A 14,017-nucleotide genomic window follows, 5' to 3' on the forward strand; every position below is an offset into this window, starting at 1 on the left:
CGGCATGAAGGGCACTGTTACTGCTATTATTATTTATACTTGCTTCTACTGTGAGGTAGGTCAAGTGTTTTTCTTCTAGGAATAATGATAGAATCTTGCCTTACTCAACCAGGTAGTTAGGAGCACACACACACAGAAACAAACTGATGTTAGAATAATTTTATGACAACTTCTTAGGACATATATTTCATAAAATTTGATCTCATCCATGGTAGAAGTGAGGTGGGAATGGTGTTTTACAATCACAGCTATTCAGGAAGTTGAGGCAGAAGGATGGTAATTTTCAAGGCTGTGCAACAAGATCCAGGTTAGCCTGGTCAATTTACTAAGACCCTATCTCAATCAATCAGTAAATAAACAAATGTGAAGAATAAAAGGGCTTAGGATGTAGCTCTGTGTCTTGGACTCAGTCCTCAGGATGGAAAAAAGCTTGTAGTGACACAGAAGTCATCACCCCCAAGTGATCCTTCAGATCTGTGTTTAGTTGTGCCACATTCCTACTCCCCGCCTGACACCCACAATCTGCCCCTGAGGGTGGATTGGTGTTTTTTTTGGTTTTTTGTTTTGTTTTGTTTTTGTTTTTTCGAGACAGGGTTTCTCTGTGTAGCTTTGCGCCTCTCTCCTGAAACTCACTTGGTAGCCCAGGCTGGCCTCGAACTCACAGAGATCCGCCTGGCTCTGCCTCCCGAGTGCTGGGATTAAAGGCGTGCGCCACCACTGCCTGGAAGGATTGGTGTTTTTTAACCTTTTGTGCACGTGGACACCACAGGTGATGCTCGGGTACTTTCCCCAGTGCAGGTGGACACCACAGGAGTGATGCTCGGGTACTTTCCCCATTGCAGGTGGACACCACAGGAGTGATGCTCGGGTACTTTCCCCAGTGCAAGGGGACACCACAGGTGTGATGCTCGGGTACTTTCCCTAGTGCAGGTGGACACCACAGGTGTGATGCTCGGGTACTTTCCCCAGTGCAGGTGGACACCACAGGAGTGATGCTCGGGTACTTTCCCCAGTGCAGGGGGACACCACAGGTGTGATGCTCGGGTACTTTCCCCAGGGCAGGTGGACACCACAGGTGTGATGCTCGGGTACTTTCCCTAGTGCAGGTGAACACCACAGGAGCCACAGGAGTGATGCTCGGGTACTTTCCCCAGGGCAGGTGGACACCACAGGTGTGATGCTCGGGTACTTTCCCCATTGCAGGTGGACACCACAGGAGTGATGCTTGGGTACTTTCCCCAGTGCAGGTGAACACCACAGGTGTGATGCTCGGGTACTTTCCCTAGTGCAGGTGAACACCACAGGAGTGATGCTCGGGTACTTTCCCCAGTGCAGGTGGACACACACAGGTGTGACGCTCGGATACTTTTCCCATTGCAAACCTACTCACCTCCACGATGACCCACATCCTCTATCAGTCTCCTGAAACAGCGTTTCCTCCAGCTGGGGCCACATCTGCAGTCACACCAAGTGAGCCTATGGGTCAGCTCACATTCAAACATGACAGAATTTTGAGAGCCACCCATGTGGGTTATCTCATAGATCAGCATTTTGTTCTTCTTTGTTGCCAAGTAGTATTCTGTGGCATAGGTATACCATACTGTTCCCTGTTTGTCAGTGGCTGGGCATTTATATTGATCCAGCTTTTCCAGGGGTCACAAACATGAAGTAAAAGCAACGAACAGATGTGGGTCCCCTTTGTGCTTGCATATATTCCCAAGAGTAGGACTGTCAAATCACATAGTGACTTATAGTCTGACTAAACCTGTTTCCAAACAGTCTTCTGAAGTGACTGCATCATTTTATGTCTCACTAGCAACTGTCTCGCATATTTACTCTGTTTCTCTTTTAACAGATGCCCCAAACACATACATTATTCTTAAATTAGGACTTTGTTTTACACAAACTAGAGTATCTAAAACACAGCACGCATGTAGGTGACAGTAGACACAGTTAAGAACTTCCTCTGGCCAAGGTTCCAGTCACTTTCCTCAGTTTCTTGTCAAATGACAAGAATAACACAAAGTAATTGCTGCTGCCTCCTTTCACAGTTGACCAACAGGAGCCACCAGGATTCATGAGGTTTCACAGCTTTTGAGTCTGAGTCAGGATTTCACAGAATCTGTGCACAAAGGCAAGAAAACTTGCCCATTGGTTCATGAGATCACCTAGGTGCAAATAATGCCTCTTAAAAAGTAGCTTTCAAATAGTTGAATGTAGATCTAGTGATGAAATTCAGTCAAATGCTTTCCTAGGGCTCTGAATTCCATGTACAGAACTGAAAATAAGTTGGAAGAGAGCAGTGTAGCGTGTGTGTGCATGGGAAGGTTTGGAGGGAGTAAAGGGAAAGTAGAAATGATGTGATAATCTCAGAAAGAAAAAGAAATGAACATACAACTTCAATGAACATTTTAAGTTATAAAATTTTATGTTCATGAGCATTTTGCCTGCATGTATGTCTATGCACCACATGTATGCAATGCCACAGAGACCAGAGAGAGAATCAGAACTCTGGAACTTCATTTATGGATGGTTGTGAGGCTCCATGTGAATGCTGGGGTTTGAACTCAAGTCATTTGGAAGAAAAGCCAGTGTTCTTAACTTTTGGATCCAATGTAACATGAATGTTAAAAGGTCTTATTAATAAAAACCCTGGGGCCTGATATTGGTATGAAAGCTGAAAGATCAGAGAGACAAAGCAATAAGCCACCTTTTACCTCTAGGACTCTTCAGCCTGAAAAAGCTTTCCTCAGCTGAAAGTTCCTGTTTCCTCACACCTTATATACCTTTCTCTGCCAACACATATCATTTCCTGTCTCAACTTTTCTAGTGCTGGGATTAAAGATGTGTGATTCCCAAGTATTAAAATTAAAGGTGTGTGCCACCACTGCCTAGCTCTGTTTCCCTCCTAGACTGAGTCAATTTCATGTAGTCCAGGGTGGCTTTGAACTCAAGGAGGATCTCTGCCTCCTGAGTACTAGGATTAAAGGTATGTGCCATCACTGCCTGGCTTCTATGTTTCATCTAGTGGCTTGTTCTGTTCTCTGATCTTCAGGTAAATTTATTAGGGTATACAATATGTCACACATTTCCTTTTTTGTCTAAAATAATAAAAGAAGGTTATAACTAATATGAGAAAAAGTATATAAAATAAGTACAATAAGTATATGCAACATATACAGTCAAGAATTACATCAACAATGTCTAGTCCATAAACATTTGACAAATTCAGAGAAAACACTCCATTATCTATCCTATTTTTGTGAGTCCAAAACGTTGTACCTAATTCACTTTCGATCCTAACTTGTATTACCAATCAAAAATATCTTTGGTGCCTTTCAAACTTATAAACTTACACCTCTTTAGTGAGTTTCTTTTCTGAATTTGTTAACATGGAAAACTATAACTATAACTATCTAGTCTTGAACTCCCTTAGAGACCCAAGAAGGAAGTAGTATTACCTAAGTAAGCAGGAAGTGCAAACAAGCGACTTCCAAAAAATGTGAGAAATGACAGAAACAGCTGACAATCTGGACAGTCACCCAAGGTTGCTATGCAACATTGGGGGATCATCTTCAGCCTACAGGTTTAGCATATCTGACAGACTCATCTGTGAAGCAGGATTTTCTAAAGGGCCTTTCTACCTTGTCTTGGCAAAGTTTGGCTGTCACCTATTTGCATCCTGCTGGTCCAGTTTAGACAGTATGTTGTCAGCAATTGAAGCAAGGGCAGTTTTTCACCCAAATAGCTAGCCTTTGCCATAAAGAAAGTAAACTCTATACAGAATTTCTTCAATGCCCATCATCTTCTCTGAAGTAGATTGGTGCTGCCATGAGCAGACATGTCTCATCGTCACAAAAAAGAATCTATGTTATTAAAATATCTTAAATGCCATATTCTATAAATCTCTGAAATGTTTGAAGATGACCTATCTAAAATATATGTTTGACCTTGAAAACATACCTAATATGACTGCAAGTTCAATTATAATAGGTGACTAAATTCTAACTTGCATTTCTTTATATCCTAATTAGTTGATAATAACTTTCAAGGACTAGAAAATTGCATTACATTGTTAAATGAGTTGTATAGGTACAATGCCTTGAACAAGATTAGAAATGTACTGTGGTGGTACTATATTCCCCAAAATATTGTGTACCTTAATAAACTTATCTGGGGTCAGAGAACAGAAAAGCCACTAGATACTTAAGATAGGCAGTGATAGCACACACCTTTAATCCTAGTATTCCAGAGGCAGAAATCCATGTGTTCAAGGATACAGCCAAACATGGTGACTCATGCCTTTAATCTCAGAAAGCGAGCCTTTAATCCCAGGGAGTGGTGGTAGAAAGCAGAAAGGTATAAAAGGCATGAGAACCAGAAACTAGAAGCATTTGGCCTGGTTAAGCATTTGGCTGGTTAAGCTTTTAGTTGGTTAAGCTTCAGGCTTTCGAGCAGCAGTTCAGCTGAGAGCCATTTGGGATGAGGACACAGAAGCATCCAGTCTTCGGAAACAAGACCAGCTGAGAAGTTGGCCAGGTGAGGTTAGCTGTGGCTTGTTCTGGCTCTCAGATCTTCCAGTTCACCCCAATACCTGGCTCAGGTTTGATTTTATTAATAAGACTCTCTAAGATTCCTGCTACAATATAGAGTATTTTCTAACAAAATCAATCTCAAATTTGTATCAATATACACAATTTGTATATAATATACAAAAATCCACTCAAATCTAATATATTTAAAACTACTAGTTGTTTTATAAAAGTAGATTCAATAATCATAAACGACAGTGAATTCCTGTTATTGTCTTTCATTACACAGCTGTCACATTCATGAACTCATAACATTTGTGGTTACCTGTATAAGACCTGCACATGATCAAGCCAGCCCCAACCTCAGCACAGCTGGATCCACAGGCTCCATGCCATACTGAAGAACTATTAGCAGTTGATAGCTGCTTGGAGAAGATGTGGCCAGCAGTAAGTTTCCCATGCTCCAGTGGATGGTCCCACACTCACGCACACACTGAGAAAATGGGAAGAGTAGGAGCAAATGGGAGTGGATATTATTATATTTTTTTGCATATGTGTTTGAAATTCTCAAAACTAAAGGAAATGTTTAAAAAGACAGTGTTTTTTGAAGCCTTCTCTGTTATTTGTTTCTCTCTCTGATAGGACATGTAACAGGAGCAACATATTAGGGAAATATGGGTTCACTGTGGTGTAGCAGGCATGGTGGGGCTCTTGGGAGCTGTGCTGCATGGCAGACTCCTCTGGGATTAGGAAACAGAACGACAGAGTTTGCACTGGAGGTTGAGTGACCTATGTTTGCTGGCATGTGCCGTGGAATAATCCTTTTGTACACTGTGAAGATGTGCTGTTCTCATTGTTAATAAAGAGCCAGCTGGTCAATAATAGCTAGGCAGGAAGAGGTTAGGCAGGAGAACCAAACTGAGAGAAAACTGGAAAGAAGGGAGGTAGAGTAGCTAGACAGATGCAGAGGAAGCAGGAGATGAAAGACTGAGCATTTATAATTAATAGTAAGTCTCTGTGTGGCTATTTGGGAGCTGATGGTCCCAATGAGAAACTCTGCCTACAAGTGAGTCCATGTTTCCCAAGCAGTCTACAACCTTCCTAAATAGTACACCTGTTGGGGAACAAGTGCTCAAACCCGTGAGCCTGTGGGGAAGGTTTGAGACACAAAGTGTAGCAACTAGGTTGATTTAGCTGGTCTGAGGTAGGCCCTCACAGAGTTTTAAAACTTGTCTGTGATTCTGTGTGCCTCCCACGTGATAAACCACAGACAGTTTTCCTCCAGGAGGCCATTCTGCCACTCCCTGTGTTCTCGGTGAACTGGAGCTGGCAGGCTCATACCAGTTGATGGGAATCCACTTTCAAATGTTCAGAAAACATCTGCTGTGAGGGCCAGCATGATGACTCAGTGGATAAAGGCACTTGCTGACAAACCAAAAGACCTGTGTCCCTGGAACTCACATGATGGGAGGAGAAAACTGATTCCTACAAGTTGTCCATGGTACACATGCTTCTTTCCCTAACTAATAAATGAATCAATAAATAAACATAATAAAGCCTTTACTTTAAAGGCCATGTACACTTATGGTTATATAAGTTAATGAATATAATAAATGGTCAAAATTTAATTCTTTGCTGATCATTTCTTGCTATTTTGCTGTGACCTATGCTCTTGAGGCTTAATCTGTTACATCTGTGGAGAGCACAGCAATTCATATGATGCTGTGTAACTTGGATCTTTGTCCACGTCTATGTCCAGTGGTATTGAGTTAGTGGTTTGAGATTATCCACAGTGGGAGCATTTATACCACAGACATTGACAAATGTTATAAATCTAGAATTTAAATTTTAAAAAATTTCTAGACTTTATAAAATATTGAAGAAATTAGTAATTTAATAAACAAGAAATTATTAGCTCATCTCTATAGATACTGTGCATCACCCATACACACACACACAAATACACATACACATATACATACACACATATATGAATACACACATAATACACACACACACACACACACACACACACACACACATGCCTATACATACAAAATACCTTCCAGTATTCAGAAAACATTATTTGATTGAGAAAAAAAGTCAATTCACATCACTGGTGAATAAACAAAATTCCAACATTCATTTGTATCTTTCATTTTCCTCTTTATGGCAAACAGAAACATTAACCAATAATCATGTCCCAGCTACCTTCACTTGTCAAGTGTAACCATAGGTTGACTATGGATACAAGGTCTGGGAAGAAAATCAATGAAAGCATTATATGAGAATCAATGAAGGCCACGGGATTTATACTAAAGAGATATTGTCTATTCTATGATGATTTGTAAATACCAGTAAAATTTATAACAGTCCCTGCATCAATGTGTATCCATCCATCTTGTCCTAGCTAACTGGTCAGAGCACTGTTTTTTTTTCTCTCTCTCTCTCTCTGCTGTTTCTTCAATAGATCTTAACTCTCCAACTCAATGATTTTCCATATGAGTTTGATAAGATTGTCCTCACAATTCCAATGGTATAATCCACACAAGGCAGGCCTCTGCATCTTACAGCCAAAGAAGGGTTCTGAATGTGTTGCTAGAATTTTCCTGATCCTGCCTGGCCCACAGTCAGGACAAATCTCCCTCACCCGCCAGCCCCACAGCCGCTCAGACCCAACCAAGTAAACACACAGAGACTCATATTTCTTATAAACTGTATGGCTGTAGCAGGCTTCTTGATATCTAGTTCTTCTATCTTAAATTAACTCATTTCTATAAATCTATACCTTGCCACATGGCTTGTGACTTACTGGTTCCTTACATCTTGCTTGTCATGGCAGCAGCTGGCAGCGTCTCCTGACTCAGCCTTCCTGTTCCCAGAATTCTCTTCTCTGCTTGTCCCGCCTATACTTCCTGCCTGGCTATTGGCCAATCAGCATTTTATCTATATAGAGTGATATCCACAGCAAAGGTGTAAATAGAATGTAGCTAGTATTATTTGCTGTGGCATAATCCTCTTATACACTGTAAAGATTTGTCATTTGAATTGGTTTAATAAAATGCTGATTAGCCAGTAGCCAGGCAGGGATTATATGTGGGACAGCCAAAGTGAGAATGATGGGATGAAGAAGGGTAGAGTCAGGAGTCACCAACCAGATGCAGAGGGAGCAGGAGATGAATGTGCCATGCTAATAAAGGTACCACCATGTGACAGAGCATAAATAAGGAATATGGGTTAATTTAAAATGCAAGAGCTAGTTAGTAATAAGCCTGAGCAATCAGCTGAGCATTTATAAATAATATTAAGTCTGCTGTGTGGTAATTTGGAAGCAGCTACCAGGACAGGGATTGAGCAGTCAGGACAGGAAAACTTCTGACTACATATGGTGCCCAATGCTAGGGCCATGTACATCCACATAAAGCCCAAGATAGCTTTAAAAAATGTTCTGAACACACAAAAATGGAGCCAGATGTGACTTGTGTCTCTCATGGCAACTGTGGTACAGAGACACATCTGGCAACTGCCAGCACACCATGAGCTAAGCCACATGGCAGGTTCCCACAGTCTCTGTAATATAGAGAGGCATCTCCCAGCCACACACTGCATGCAGGTTTAGGGTTTTGCTCATGAAGACAAAAGTTACAGATATGCAGTAAAGACAGATTCAGATGAAAAAAAAAAACACCAAAACTTCTAAATAGGTATTAAAAAATATATGTAGGCTTGGGAGAGAAAAGAAAAAGAGTAGAAAAAGTCCTTTAAAAAGGAATAGAGTAATAAAAAAGCCACTTAAAGATGGAAAATACACAGAGTCTGGATCCTGTATGTTGTTGTGTTTTATTTAAATTTTTTGGCTACTAAGATACACTGGGCTATAAAAACCACTATATTCAACTAACCTATCTATTTTAAAGACATTTTGACTTCAAAATTTAAGTCAAAAGATATGTTATTTTGGGGGAGAGGTTATGCTTTTATTTCCACAGGAAATGAGAGGCTGTGGATTCATTCTGTGTTAAAGAAAATCAGGTTTAATTGAGGAAGAACCCCTGAAATCCTGACTACAGACATAAAAAAATAAACCTAGAGGAACTACAAGACATGTGATGTATATTTTACTTGCTCAAACACAGAACAAAAAAAAATCGTCTTTGGCTGACTTGTGTACAATGCACAGTCTATATTTGTATTAATGTAGATATATATGTCATCTTTAAAAGTTCATGAATTTTCAGAGCAAGGTGACCAGACACCAACATAAATGGCCCAGGTGATCCAGCATCCAAAACAGCTTCAAGGCTGCTGACTAAGATGATCCAGCCTCACAGACTACTACAGCCAAGACTTAACAATTATCCTGATTTTCTCAGGTTCCTAAAAAGATGTCAATACCCACAAACAAGAGAAAGTAGTCTAGAGAACTACACCCACATTCCCAATATATTGGTTATGGATGTTTGCTATCATTTAAAGGGTTTGGTTACAAGTTGTTATTGGTCCTACTCCAAAAAATAAAAAAAAATAAATTAAATAAAAGCTAACCAAAAGAGTTAAATTCAAAGCTCTCTTTCTAAAGGAAAAAAAGGGGATATGATATAGAAATGATAGGAAAAAAAGGATAGATTATGGGATCTACTTTAATCCAAAAAGCAGCTATTAATCTCAAAATATTTTACAATGGTATAGATTTTGGTATATTGATACAAATTTAAAGTTAATTTTGTTATATTATATGTATATTTCTACTCTTATTTGGAGTTTTTTATTTAGGCAGTTCATTTAAAAATGTAAGGTATACTGGCCGGGCAGTGGTGGCGCATGCCTTTAATCCCAGCATTCGGGAGGCAGAGCCAGGTGGATCTCTGTGAGTTCGAGGCCAGCCTGGGCTACCAAGTGAGCTCCAGGAAAGGCGCAAAGCTACACAGAGAAACCCTGTCTTGAAAAAACCAAAAAAAAAAAAAAAAAAGTAAGGTATATTTAAGAAATACAGGTTAAGAGTCATATATAGTAGTCAAACTTATAGTAGTCAAAGATATGTTTTCAAGGTCACAAACAAATATATTTAGATAGATAAATGGTTTTCAAACACTTCAAAGACCTACAGAATATGGCATTTAATATGTTTAATAACCTAAGGCTTTTCATGACAGTGAGACACATCTGCTCCTGACAGCAACAATCTACTTCAGAGAAGATGATGGGCATTGAAGAAATTCTGTATAGAGTTTACTTTCTTTATGGCAAAGCCAGCCATTTGGGTGAAAAACTGCCCTTGCTTCAATTGCTGACAACATACTGTCTAAACTGGACCAACAGGTGTTGCTAGAGTTTTCCCGCCTTGCCCACAGTCAGGACAAATCTTTGTCACCCGCCAGTCCCACAACCGCTCAGACCCAACCAAGTAAACACAGAGACTTATATTGCATACAAACTGTATGGCCGTGGCAGGCTTCTTGCTAACTGTTCTTATAGCTTAAATTAATCCATTTCCATAAATCTATACCTTGCCATGTGGCTGGTGGCTTACCAGCGTCTTCACATGCTGCTGGTCACGGCGGCAGCTGGCAGTGTCTCTCCGCCTCAGCCTTCTGCTTCCCAGAATTCTCTTCTCTCCTTGTTCCACCTACTTCCTGCCTGGCCACTGGCCAATCAGTGTTTTATTTATTGACCAATCAGAGCAATTTGACATACAGACCATCCCACAGCAAGCAGGATGCAAATAGGTGACAGCCAAACTTTGCCAAGACAAGGTAGGTCAAGTTCTTCAAAATTTCCTGCTTCTCAGAAATGTCTGTCAGAGATACTAGGCCTGTGGGCCAAATATGAATGCGCCAACCTTGCAGTAAAACCTAGTGTGACTGTCCAGGCACCAGATGTCCCTGTTGTTAGGCAACATTTCATCCTTGTAGGGTCTTTGATGGAGTTGAAGATTACATAGTTAAAATTTTCCTTAGATATGATAAAAGATAAATTAGAAATAAAACTTTAGACTCACAAGGATATGAGAGATAATACAATATTTTCTCTAATTTTGTCAAATTCAAATGGACTGGATATTGTAACTCTAATTCTTACTTAATAACTGTTTTTGTTTTACTATATTAAGGTTAAAACCTTCCTTTTTAATTAGACAAAAAGGGGGAAGTACTGTGGAATAATCCTCTTGTACACTGTAAAGATTTGTCACTTGAACTGGTTTAATAAAATGTTGATTGGCCAGTAGCGAGGAAGTAATTATAGGTGGGTAGCCAAGCTGAGAATGATGGGATGAAGAAGGACGGAGTCAGAGGAGTCACCAGCCAGATGCAAAGGGAGCAGGAGATGAACGTGCCATGCTAATAAACCTACCACTAGAACGTCAATAAGGAATATGGGTTAATTTAAGTTGCAAGAGCTAGTTAGTAATAAGCTTGAGCTATTGCCTGAGCATTTATAATTAATATTAAGCCTCTTTGTGGTTGTTTTGGAGTCCAAAGTTGGGACAGGAAAACTCTGCCTACAATTATTGGCTTTTTTTTTAATTGCTAGGGGATTTCAATTATGCCGAGAAGCCACTCTGGCTCCCAAACTCACTTTGGATACACTTGACTGCTTAATGGGACACATACTGCCAGAAGAACAAAATCAGTGAAAACCATTTTTTCCTCTGTCTTTCTATGTGAGCATTCTGTGCGTATGCATGTGTCCTTAGGTCTGATATCAATCTCAGTTGTCATTTCTCAGTTGCTAGTCACTTCATTTTTGAGACAGGGTCTCTTAATTGGCCTGGAGAATGCTGATTAGGCTAAAATGACCAGCTAGCAAACCCTAGGGATCTACCTGTCTCCACCTTCCAAGCTCTAGGATTCCAAGTGTGTATCACAATGTCTGACATTGTGCTAGAGGTTGAATTCAGGTCTTCATGCTTGTGGCACAAGAATTTTGCCAATACAGCCACCTCTCCAGCCTCTCCTCCTCTCTTTTGGCTCATTGTCCACATGGGTAGTAATGGCTTTGTCAACTGAGGCCCCACCCATAACTGAAAACATGGTAGGAGACAATGATAGCTGCATACACCTTCCAAGACTTGGGTTTCCTTGTACACCCTGCAATGATGTTGTCCACAGCCAGTCACCCGAGTCTGGGTCATAGTGACAGACTGCTATTTCCAAGCTGGATGCACTTACTCTGGACTGCAGCCACTATAAGTATAAGGTGTTGTGTGATATTTAGTTTGAGTTCTGACAAATAAAGCTTGCCTGGAGATCAGAGGGCAGAGTTATCCACTAGTTAACCATAGAGGCCAGGCAGTAGTGGCACACACTTTTAATCCCAGCACTTGGGAAGAAGAAGTAGGAAAATCAGGAGTTCAAGGCCACCCTGGGCTACTCGAGATTGAACCAGTCTAAAAGAGAAACAGAGCTGGGCGGTGATGGCTCACACCTTTGATCCAGCACTTGGCATCATATGCCTTTGATCTCATCACTTGGGATCCCATGCCTTTAATTTCAGCACTAGGGAGGTAGAAACAGGAATATAAGATGGGTAGAGACAGGGTTTCAGCGCCCATTCAGTCTGAGGATTAGTAGAGACAGGATCACAATCCATTCTGTGTGAGATTTTGTAGAGGTAAGAAGTCTCTGGTGGCTGTTGCTCTGCTTCTCTGATCTTCAGCTTTCACCTTCAATATCTGACTCTGGGTTTTTATTGTTAAGACTAATTAGGATTGCACTTCAATAAGGAATTCCAGGTCATGTGAAGCAACACACAAGGGGGAATTCTGAATTTCTTAGTCCTCAGCCATACCACATAGATATATTCCTGCATGGCAAGTCATTCCAATATGAAAAGTGTCTTAGTTGGGATTTCTATTGCTGTGAAGAAATACCACAACCATGACAACTCTTATAAAGCAAAACATTTAATTGGGACTGGCTTACAGTTCTGAGCTTTAGTCCATTATCATCATGGTGGAAAGCTTGGTGGTGTGCAGGCAGACATGGTACTGGAGAGGTAGCTGAGAGTTCTACATCTGCACAGGCAGACAGCAGGAAGAGAGACTGATATTGAGCCTGGCTTGAGCATCTGAAATCCCAAAGCCCACCTCCCAGTGACACACTTCCTTCAACAAGGCCACACCTCCTAATAGTGCCACTCCCTATGGGCCTATGGGATGATTTTCATTTAAATAACCACAGAAAGGCTCAAAACAGCTACTAATATTTCTTTTGTACAGGAGGCTGCCACCTGGACGCAACTGCATACAGGAAAGGTGTGAGTCTACTCCATGTGTCTGTCCACCACAGCTGGTAATCTGGGCCTGGTGAGCAGCTGGGAGTCTGGCACAGCTGAGAACTGGGGCTTTTGGCTCCTCCTGTGGTCTGGATGCTTTGTACTGTGGCAGCCAGGCTCTCAGAACCAATGCCTCAAGCTTGGCTGGAGCTGCCTTACCACCTATGGTTTAGGCCCAAAGACAGACAGACAGGCAGGCAGGCAGGCAGACAGAACATCATTACTTATTCTGGACTCTTGTTCCTTAAGGCAGACAAGAAGATCCACTGTGGTTCAAAAAGGAAGTGACATCAACTCCACATTTTGATGGAGGGATGGAAAGTTCTGGAAGAGTATGTCAGACAAGATATGTCATCATGGTCCCTTTGTGGAAGTTATAATCTGTCACAGCTGGAAAAGAAGACGTGCATTCTTTTCAAAGCACAGTGCGTTCCTGGCTTTGTGCTCTTTGTGGGGAAAGTCAGCAAGAGGGCTTCATGACTTTAGAATCACAGCATAAAAGGACTGAGCATCAGGGTTCAGCTGAGGTGAACAGGCGACTATGTTCACTGACAGAAAGGCACCTGAAGGGTTAACAGCACCCCCTGTCATCTCTGCACATCTACAGTGGTAAAACCGTGGGTGCTTCCATCAAGGAAAGCTCTAGAAGCAGTCAGTGGGAGTACCAGAGGGGAAGGAAGAAGCAGAACTGTTCATTTACAGAGGAAGGCCTTCCGGTGTTTGCTAAACTCCAGGTTGGTGTGAGGCATGTTTCCCAGAACCTCTGCAGTCTAGAAACTGTGAATTGGCACGCTACCATCTCCCTGAGGTGGGTCAAGGCATGTTTCACATAAAGCCCAAATGCAAGTTCCCAGGCAGGGTGGCATCCTTGCTGTGTAGCACCCTCAAATGGCTTTAGGTTTTACTGAGAAGGAACCAGCATCAAGCAGACCAGAGACTCTGAGATGAGGGAGTTCTTTTCCAACCTCAGTCTGAACAATTCCCTTTGCTCAGCTAGAGTAACTCAGGCAGCACAAATCATACTCTAGAGGGGGTACTGAATTTTCTGGAGACCATCCAGAGCCTAGGGCCAGTTGGGCAGGTTCTGCTGACACTGTTAGTTAAGAGGGAACTAGGCAAGGCTGAGTCTTTTTGCAGTAACTGGTTTGGTTTATCATTTCTGATTTAAAGAGAAGTTGTGAGAGCAGAACATAGCATTGGCAGGCAAGATT

This window comes from Peromyscus maniculatus, chromosome 4, assembly GCF_049852395.1.
Source record: "Peromyscus maniculatus bairdii isolate BWxNUB_F1_BW_parent chromosome 4, HU_Pman_BW_mat_3.1, whole genome shotgun sequence".
NCBI lineage: Eukaryota > Metazoa > Chordata > Mammalia > Rodentia > Cricetidae > Peromyscus > Peromyscus maniculatus.